The following is a 9817-nucleotide window of genomic DNA, read 5'->3' on the forward strand; positions in this document are numbered from 1 at the left end:
GTCTCTCCCCCTTTCATACAAACATACCCACACAGACACATGCACACACATACACACAATTGCTAAAAAAGCAAGAAAAATAAGACATTTTATATGCTGGAAAGCAACAAAATCTCCCTGCTCGTTAAAATTGTTTATTTTGAAAAATTGAGCACATGCCTTCATGAGAAAAGGAGATTATTTAATAGTATTACAGTTTCCTTTCTTTTCTGCAGAAATACACAGAATTGGGTAAGGTTTTGATATGTAAATAGTGTCCACAGATAGAAACTTAACATATTTAAAAATTTTACGAGTCTCTGAATCAAGAGCAAATATGAATGTACTTATCTCCATTCAAACATTTATCAACTGTCTATTATGTCCAAGAAACTGTATTAGGTACTGGAGGTACATCAATAAGTCCTACCACTCCACCTCAAATATACACAATAGCCTTTTACCTCAAGGAGTTTTCATTGTATTCATAGATGTAACACTTTATCATATAATTGAATACCAGGTAATGTGACAGGGTTATGAGAAAGACCTCAATAATAAGGGATACATAAAATGATTCCCAAAGAAAATGGAACATTACTTCAGCCTTGAAAATAACTGGGGATTCTAAGAGGAGGAGGGAAACCAGGAGGCCATTTTAGGCATATTATACAAGCTTTGCAAAAGATTGGAGATAACAGATAGAAAGGTAAATATTGGGAAGTTCAAGTAGACCAGTTTAATCGCAATGGGGAGCACATTTATTAAATGGATCTTCTTAAAGCTCAAGTCTGACAATGGCATCCTTTCCCATTCAACATATAAATCAGAGCTCTGTGGTTTTAAGTCTAGGTTACTGGAAGAATACTCATATCTTTAACATAAAGAATGAAGTTTGAAACCTATGATTTGAAGATAGGGACAGTTTTAATAATAAAATACCAATCTACACAAAATATGTTAATCCTCTTTAATACTAGCTTCTTCCCTCTCAGATCAACTTCAATTTATCCTGAATATATTCTTTTTATACATAGTATAAAAGGTTACTTAGTTTACATAGTTTACTTGTTTCTGTCTCCATTAGATTGTTGTGAGGTCCTTGAGGAGTCTTCTTCTCCTCCCCCTTTGTTCTTCAGAATTTAGTACAGGGCTTTCCATATTGTAGGCACTCAACAGATGCTTATTGATTTCACTTGATTTTCAGGAATGGTAAATGTGACTAACCAAACAATGTTAAAAAATGTTTGAAGTAATATGGGAATGAAGAAAGCCATGTCAAAAAGATTACATTAAGATAAACTCATTGTAGAAAGATAACAAAACTCACATCAATTTCAATGGAAAACATTGGTATAAACTTATTAAAATTATGGCAAGAAACCTTCTTTTTCATTAGAAAGCAAACTATGAATTTCTAAGGTAACAAATACAATAAGTCATAATTGCTATGTCTTATCATTTTACTGAATTATATTCAGAGTAAGTAATTTGTTCTTGTTTTTAGTGCCAGCATCAGTACCAGTGAATTGATTTGGATTTATCTATTAATTTGTGTAAAAATAGCTAAATCATGGTATGTGTGGCAGCTATGTCTGTGATTTAAAGAAGGTAGTATAGAAACATATCAGGGACTGTAGTTGCTGAGAAGTTGGAAACAGTTCCCAATTGTAAGGGAATTAGAGAAAGTGAGATTTCCAAAGACAAAACAAAGCACAAACAACAAACAAACAAAGGTGAAAGTGTTCAGCAGGCTCTTTTCTGTTTACTGGAAGACATAGAAGGAAGAGATGGCAGATAATGAAGTATTTGGTCCTCCAACACAACATGGAATACTTCCATACTGCAGATATTATAACCATTATTAAACTTACTAAAGTTCAGAGAGTTTATGTTTTAGGAAAAATGAAAAGTAAGAAGGGGTAGACTGAAAAGTTAGAAAGAATAAAATAAAAGTCAGTATAAAATTTTAGGCATACACATTATATATATATATATATATATATGAATACATACATACATGTGTGTATATATATAGATATACATCACATATAAACATATGTATAAACACATACACATATAAATATTTATCCATACATATACACACACATACACATACACATGGTTCGGACTTCCTTCTCCATCTTCACTAGCTTCCCTGGATTACTGCTATGAATAATGCTGCATTCTTTAATAAAGTGGAAAGAAAAGGAAAGTCTTCAGTTGTTCAAGGGATTTTATTTCAGAAAAAATAAACTCTTGAATTTCTTAATTTGAATGGCACTTGAATATCCACTCATAAATATAGATGCTATTTAAATATTTCATACCATAACATAGTGTTATTATTACAAAATGATCAAGGATATATTCATAAGATAGAATATTTTGATTAAATGTGAAGTTTTTTTTAATGGTTTCTTTAATCTTAATTGGGAGTTTCTTGAATTTGGAAGTTTCATATTCACTTCTCTAGTAGAATTCAATGGGGCTAAAGAATTAACTTCAGAAAAAAAAAAACAATTTATGGGAAACATTTTCCCAAAATACCAGAGTAAATTTGTAATCCATTACAACTAATTTTTTCCAGTCATAATTTTCATGATGATAGTTATGTATCAATATTTCAGGATTAGCAGAAAGGAAGAAATCTTATTTAGTTTTGCTTCATGAACAATTTCACATCATTTAATCATTTATGATGTAAAAAACAAGACACTGCTTTTCATTTTATCAACAAGAACAAAATCTTTTCATTTAATTCTGAATATGAAGGATGTTTACTAAAATTCCATTTGCAAAAGGAAATTCTGTACTACATTTTCCAATATCATCAATTCTGCAATGATGAATCTATTTAGCAGTCTTCAGTTCTGATAAACTAATTTATCCTTTCTTTTTTTTGCCCAACCTGAATTGACATAGCATGGCTTCACACTGCTGATGAGGCCAAAAAGAATACAAGAAAAATCAGTATGCTTCAATTAAATTCCATATCCATCAGAGTTCAGCTAATACTATTTTATTCTATTTTCACCTTTCCTTCATTTTCCATATTTCTATTGGTTTATTATAGTACTATATGCCTTGAACATGCATTACCAAAATATCTTTATATATTTTATATTAGCCAAGAAAATTAACATTTATTCATTACTGACCTCTCTGAATTCAAATATAATTATCTAAAAAGATTACACAATGGCCAACCTTTATATACAAGCTTCATATTCATAACTATAGAAATCACTACCATCTAATTTTTAATATTCTATGATTAACCAAGTGACTTTTAACATACTGCTTCACAAGGAATTAAAATAACTCTAAACCAGAAGAGTAATTTACTTCTTTTTATAAATGATTTATTAACTTCTGATTTACATCATTCATTTCCGCCAGATTTTGAGTTACAAATTTTCTCTCTGTTTTCCCCCCATACATCCCCCCAAAAGACCAGTCCCACAGGATATCCCCACCTCCAATCTGCTCTCTCTCATATTTTTTCCTATCCCCGTTTCGACTTTTCCAGTGGATCTCTATGCCTCAGTGCCTGTAAAATATCTTATTTCTTAATTACATGTAAGATGGCATAAATAAAAGTATATGTACACACACACACACACACACACACATATATATATATATATATATATACATATTTGAATATTTGATTTTAAAACTTTCAATTCCAGATTCATTCCCTTCCCCCCCTGCCACTCACCCCCACTGGGAAGACAAGCAGTTCAGTATAGGTTGTACATGTGTGGCTAATGCAAAACAATAACGTAGTAGATATATTGTAAAAGATTGAATATATTTCTCTCCCTCCTATCCTACCTCCCACTTGTTCTATTCTCTACTTTGATTCTGTCCCTTTTCAAAAGTGGGTGCTTCCAACTTCCTTCCCCCCCCAGCATGCCCTCCCTTCCATCATCCCCCCTCTCAGCCCCTTCCCCCTCTACTCTCCTGGAGGTGAGATCCCCTATTTAGTGTGTATTTCACTCCTTCCTCAATCCAGATTCAATGGGAATAAGGTTGACCCATTCCCTTTTGCCTTCCTATTCTTCCCCTCCATTGTAACCATTTTCCCTTGCCTCTTCTGTATGAGAGAGTTTGCCCCAATCTGTCTCTCCCCATCTTCTCTCATTATATTCCTCTCACCTCTTAATTTCACCTTTTAAGTATCATCCCTTCCTGTTAAATTGGTCCTTTGCCCTCTATCTATGTATACCTGTAAATATATATACACACATTCACATATGTATTCATATGCCTCTATATAGACACACACACACACACACACACACACACACATATATATATATATATATATATATATATATATATTTCTAATCCCTTCAACTACTGAGAAAAGTTTCATAAATTACAATTTTTGTTTTTCCATGTAGGAATGTTAATAGTTCAACTTTGATAAGTTCTTTATGATTTCTTTTCCCTGTTTACCTTCTCATGCTTCTCTTGCTTCTTGTATCTGAATGTCAAATTTTCTATTCAACTCTGGTTTTTTCAGCAAGAATGCTTGAAAGTCATCTATTCCACTGAATGACCATATTTTTCCCTGAAACATGATACTCAGTTTTGCTGGGCAGGTGACTTTTGGTTTTAGTCCCAGCTGCCTTGACCTCCAGAATATCACATTCCAAGCCCTTCGATCCCTCAGTGTAGAAGCTGCCAGATCCTGGGTTATCCTGATTGTGTTTCCACAATATTCAAATTGTTTCTTCCTGGCTGCTTGTAATATTCTCTCCTTAATCTGGGAATTCCAGAACATGGTTATAATATTCCTAGGAGTTTTCTTTTGGGGATGTTTTTCAGGAGGTGATCGGTGGATTCTTTCAACCTCTATTTTGCCCTCTGGTACTAAAACATCAGGGCAGGTTTCTTTGAGAACTTTCTGGAGGATGCTTTCTAGGTTCTTACTGTGGTCATGGCTTTCAGGTAGTCCAATAATTTTTAAGTTATCCCTCCTGAATCTATTTTCCAGGTCAGTGGTTTTTCCCATGAGATATTTCATATTGCCTTCTATTCTTTCATTTGTTTGCATCTGTTTAACAGCATCTTGATTTCTCATAAAGTCATTAGCTTCCATTTGCTCCAATCTAATTCTGAAGCAATGATTCTCCTCATTGAGCTTTTGAGATTCTTTTTCCATCTGCCAAATTCGACTTTTTAAGGCATTCTTCTCCTGATTGTCTTTTTGAGCCTCCTTTGCCATTTAAGTCAGTCTGTTTTTTAAGGTATTATTTTCTTCAGTCAGTCTCCTGACTCTCATTTCATAATTTTCTTGCATTGTTCTCATTTCTCTTCCCAATTTTTCCTCCACTTCTCTTATCTGCTTCTTAAGGTCCTCTATGGCCTGTAACCAGCTTGTATTTTCCTTTGAAGCTTTTGGTGCAGGAGTTCTGACTTAACTGTTTTCCTCCTGTTCCATGCCTTGCTCCTTCTTGTCCCCAAAATAGGAGTGTAATGTTGGAATCTTCTATCTGCTCTGTTTCCTTTGCCTGCTCATTTTGCCACTCAGTTATTTGACTTTTGGGCTTTTTTCCACAGTAGGACTCTGCCACCAGACAGGGGAGTTTTCGTTCCAAATGCTGGGGTTTTCTCAGCTGCCAGAGGTATTAGATGGGTGCCCTCTCTGAGTTCTCTACAAGCTCTGGCAAGCAGGACACACACCCCAGGACCTCCACCCTAGACTGCAATCCAGATCCAAGCAGGTTAAAGCAAGAGAGATTACCCCTCAGACTGGTGCTTGGTCCCCCTACACTCTGCAGGCTAGGTGCTGAAGCCACCACGTGGCACTGGCTGGTGCCTCAGCGATTTCTCGCCCTGGGGGGTGAAAGCCACGCACTGCCACTTACTGGTCCCAAAGTCCATACTGCACTGGTCTCTCACCTTGTCCTTCACATCTATGTATTTATAAATCTGGAAACAGCCACGTCTGCTGCTGATCTGGAGTCCCTCTGGCTGGTGGCTGGTCAGGCCTGCCCTGGGGCTAAAGCCTTGGATTGGGGCTGGGCTTGGGTCCCAGAGCACTGTGCTGGCTGATTCCTGCTGGCCTGCAGGGCTATCCTCAGCTGGAGGTTAGCTTCTTTGTGTTATTTTGTGGGTTCTGCAGCTCCAAAGTTTTTTAGAGTCCCATTTTTTTACATGGATTGGGGAAGGTGGAAGCCAAAGCCTCGGGAAGGTCGGTCTTCTACTCTGCCATCTTGGCTCCCAAGTCGAGTAATTTACTTCTTCAATGACTGAAGAAACATCAATTCCAAAAATTTAAAGACATAAAGCATTCCAAATTTAATTTAAATAATCACAGGTGAAAATATAATTTCAAGGACTATTGAAGGAATAAAAGAAAAAATATTGAATATTATATGAATTAAATAAGTATGAACCTTTTTATCCTATACATCATTTTCAAATAGATAATTCTTTTATATATTTTCAAAATGCTAAGGATCCACAGGAAGATAATAAGGCATAGGGAGTAATTACTGAAAGTATTTATTCACAAGATAATAGAAAAAGAGATCCAGATTTGGAAGGGAATTCAGAGGACTTCTTTTTCTTGTTTGTTTTTTGGAGGGTAGAACTCATATTATTTGTCTCAGAATTTATTTATTTATTTTTAATTTTTTACATTCATTTCCACAAGATTTTGAGTCACAAATTTTCTCACCATCTTTCCTTAGACCCTCAAGATGGCAAGCATACTGATTACCCCAGTCTGTCCTCTCTTATATGTCTCCCTATACTCCCCCTCCCCCTTAACCCTTATTATCTTGTAAGGCAAGATGGATTTCTATAACTCACGGCTTGAATATCTTATTTCCTGGTTGCATGTAAAAGCAATATTTTAAAATTTTTTTTAAAACACTGAGTTCCAAATTTTCTCCCTTCTTTCCTCCTCACCCAGACCAACTGAGAAGACAAGCACTGCAGTATGGTTGAACATGTGTAGATATGCAAAACATTTCCATAGTAGGCATATTGTGAAAGACTAACTGTATTTCCCTCTATTCTAACTTGCCCCCCTCACATTTATTCTATTTTCTCCTTTGAACCTGTCCTTTGTCAAAAGTGTTTGCTTCTGACACCCCCTTTCCCAATCTACCCTCCCTTCTCTCATGCCCCCTCTTATGCCCTTTCCCCCTCTTTTCCTAGGATAAGACACCCAATTGAGTGTGTATGTTATTCCTTCCTTAAGCTAAGTCCAATGAAAATGAGGTTGACTCATGCCCTTTCACCTCCCTGCTCTTCTCCTCCATTGTTTCACTTTACTCTTTCCTATTTCTTTATTTTAAAGCACTTAGCGTTGAGTAACTTGCTCAAGGTTACATGGCCAGTTATTTTTGGGTGTGGTGCTAAGTATCTGAGCCCAGATTTGATCCCCAGGTCATCCCCACACTGCAGCTGGTGCTCTTACTTTCTGGGCCACCTGGCCACCCCTAAGCAATTGGGGTTAAGTAACTTGCTCAAGATTATAGGGCCAGGTGTTTCTGGCTGGGTTCTAAGTGTCTGAGCCTGGATTCGATCCCCACATCATCCCCAAACTGCAGACAGTGCTCTTACTTGCTGTGCTACCTGGCTGCCCCAATCTTGCCTATTTATGTGAGAAAATTTAGCCACCTCCACCACCCCAGGGGAAAAGATCCAGATTGTTCTCTTCTCTCACCCAGGTCCAACAGAGCTTCCCATTGACCTTTTACCTTTTCTTTGGGTTTTGTGAGTTCAGAAGTCTGGAAACTGCCACTGCTGCTGAGGATTCAGTCCCCTGAGGTCTGCTCCCCACCACTCTGTACCAGTAGTCTATATTGGCATGTCCCACATGGGAATGAACTCCACTCCCAGCCCAGTACAACAGATAATTCCTGTCAGTCTGACAGGCTGCCTTCAGCAGATTCATTTTCACTCTCTCCTTTTGGGATTCTGTCTCTCTAAAAATTGTTTAGAGTCATTTTTTATAGGTATTGGAGGTAGTTGGGGCATGAGCTCAAGGAAGTTCCTGCTTTCACTCCAACATCTTGGTTCTGTCCAGAGGCCCTCTAATCCTTTCTGCCTCCTTTTACATTTGCAAGAATAGTGGCAAAGATTAAAGAATTGCTCCAAGTTTACAAAAGTAGTAAACAAAAGAGACGGAATCTGTGTAATATGAACAAATGATTCTTTGAAGTCAAATAAATTCTTCTAGTAATAGAAAAGTTTTCAAAGGCTTAGGGATCTATAAGTGAGTTATCTAAATTAAAAAAAATCATTTAAAAAGAAAATGTATACTTATAAGTTTTGCAGGATCAGTGAATTAGCAAAAAAAAATATCTATAGAATTTGAACCTGATCATAGCTACAAAGATAGCTACTATATGACACTGCCCCAATTATTTGATTGACTAGTTGATTCATTTTTTTCTCCTTATAAAATCATAGAATTTTACAGCAATAAGAAACATGGAAAGTCAGTGCAAAATCTTAAATAATGCTTGTCTATTTTCCATGTAACATTCTTACTTATGCAAATTCATTATCTCTTATTCACTATTTCCATTTGCAAAGAGATATTTTTAGTTTGGACAATATCAATTATATTGATTGAAAAACCATGTCCTTCTAAATGCTATATATTGGTTATACATCTGCCCTTGAGAGATAGCTAGCATATACTTAATTTCTTCACTGTTTGAAATTTATCAGTTATGTTTTACCAATGATCTTCTTCCCAATTCATTTATTATGATTTAGATACTACCACTACTTATCTCTGCTACTACTATTTATTTCTACTACTACTACTTGTCTGTACTACTATTACTATTTATAACAACAATAACATTAATATTGATACCCCCACCTTAGTGTCCAATCCATAGTTCAAGCTTGGTAGACTTTGCCCCTGAAAAAGGACGTTATGCCCCAACCTCAGTCAGTAAATCCCATTCAATCCCTATTAACTCTAGTAAAATATGTGCGTCTGTGTTTCCCTAATAACACAGCCCTTTTCTTTTTTCATATTTCTGTTGCAACCTGATTTAACTTTTTTGTTAATGGAAAAAAGTCATAAGTCTACTACCAAAAAATGAATATATTAGTCACTCCTTGATAGTCCAATAGCATTGTCTCATATTTTCTAGAAATTATTCACAGATACTATCACTTTTTAAAAAGATAAAGCAGTCTATATAAAAAATAGCATATTGGTTAAGGAATATAGAAAGTGTGTTAAAATGACAAGGGTATAGAGTACAAGTTATTACTTTTATATATACATAGATTATACATTTGAAATTTATTCTGATACATGACAATAAATGATGATCTCAATATATTTCTGAAAATTATTTGTTATCACTTGTTTATCATTTTTCCAGAAGTACTCATTGGAAAAAAAAAAGAGTCCTATTGTTAGGACTATAGAACTAAATTGGAGTTGGCAGGTTTGAGGTTTATCAATCCAAGCCTACTAGACAGGTTTTCTTCTAGATCTTTGTAATCTAGTCTTTCCCAGTAGAACTAGTTTTCAGTTTTCTAATGAGTACTTTGGCATTTTTATAATGTCTTTTATATTTTCAAACAAATATACTTTTATATTTTTATTTCTTGAGTTTTTTGTTATTTTGACTAATATAACTTCTTTATAATACTAAATATATAAATTAATTTATATCATTGTAACTATATTTTGACTCAGCCATGAGCATATGTATTTGGATATCCATCCATCTATCTATCTATCTATCTATCTATCTATCTATCTATCTATCTATCTATCTATCTATCTATCTGTCTGTCTGTCTGTCTGTCTGTCTGTCTGTCTGTCTGTCTGTCT

The sequence above is a fragment of the Petaurus breviceps genome, unplaced genomic scaffold (genome assembly GCF_028583685.1).
Source record: "Petaurus breviceps papuanus isolate PSGF00001 unplaced genomic scaffold, PetGlider_PUasm1.0 90822, whole genome shotgun sequence".
NCBI classification, from domain to species: Eukaryota; Metazoa; Chordata; class Mammalia; order Diprotodontia; family Petauridae; genus Petaurus; species Petaurus breviceps.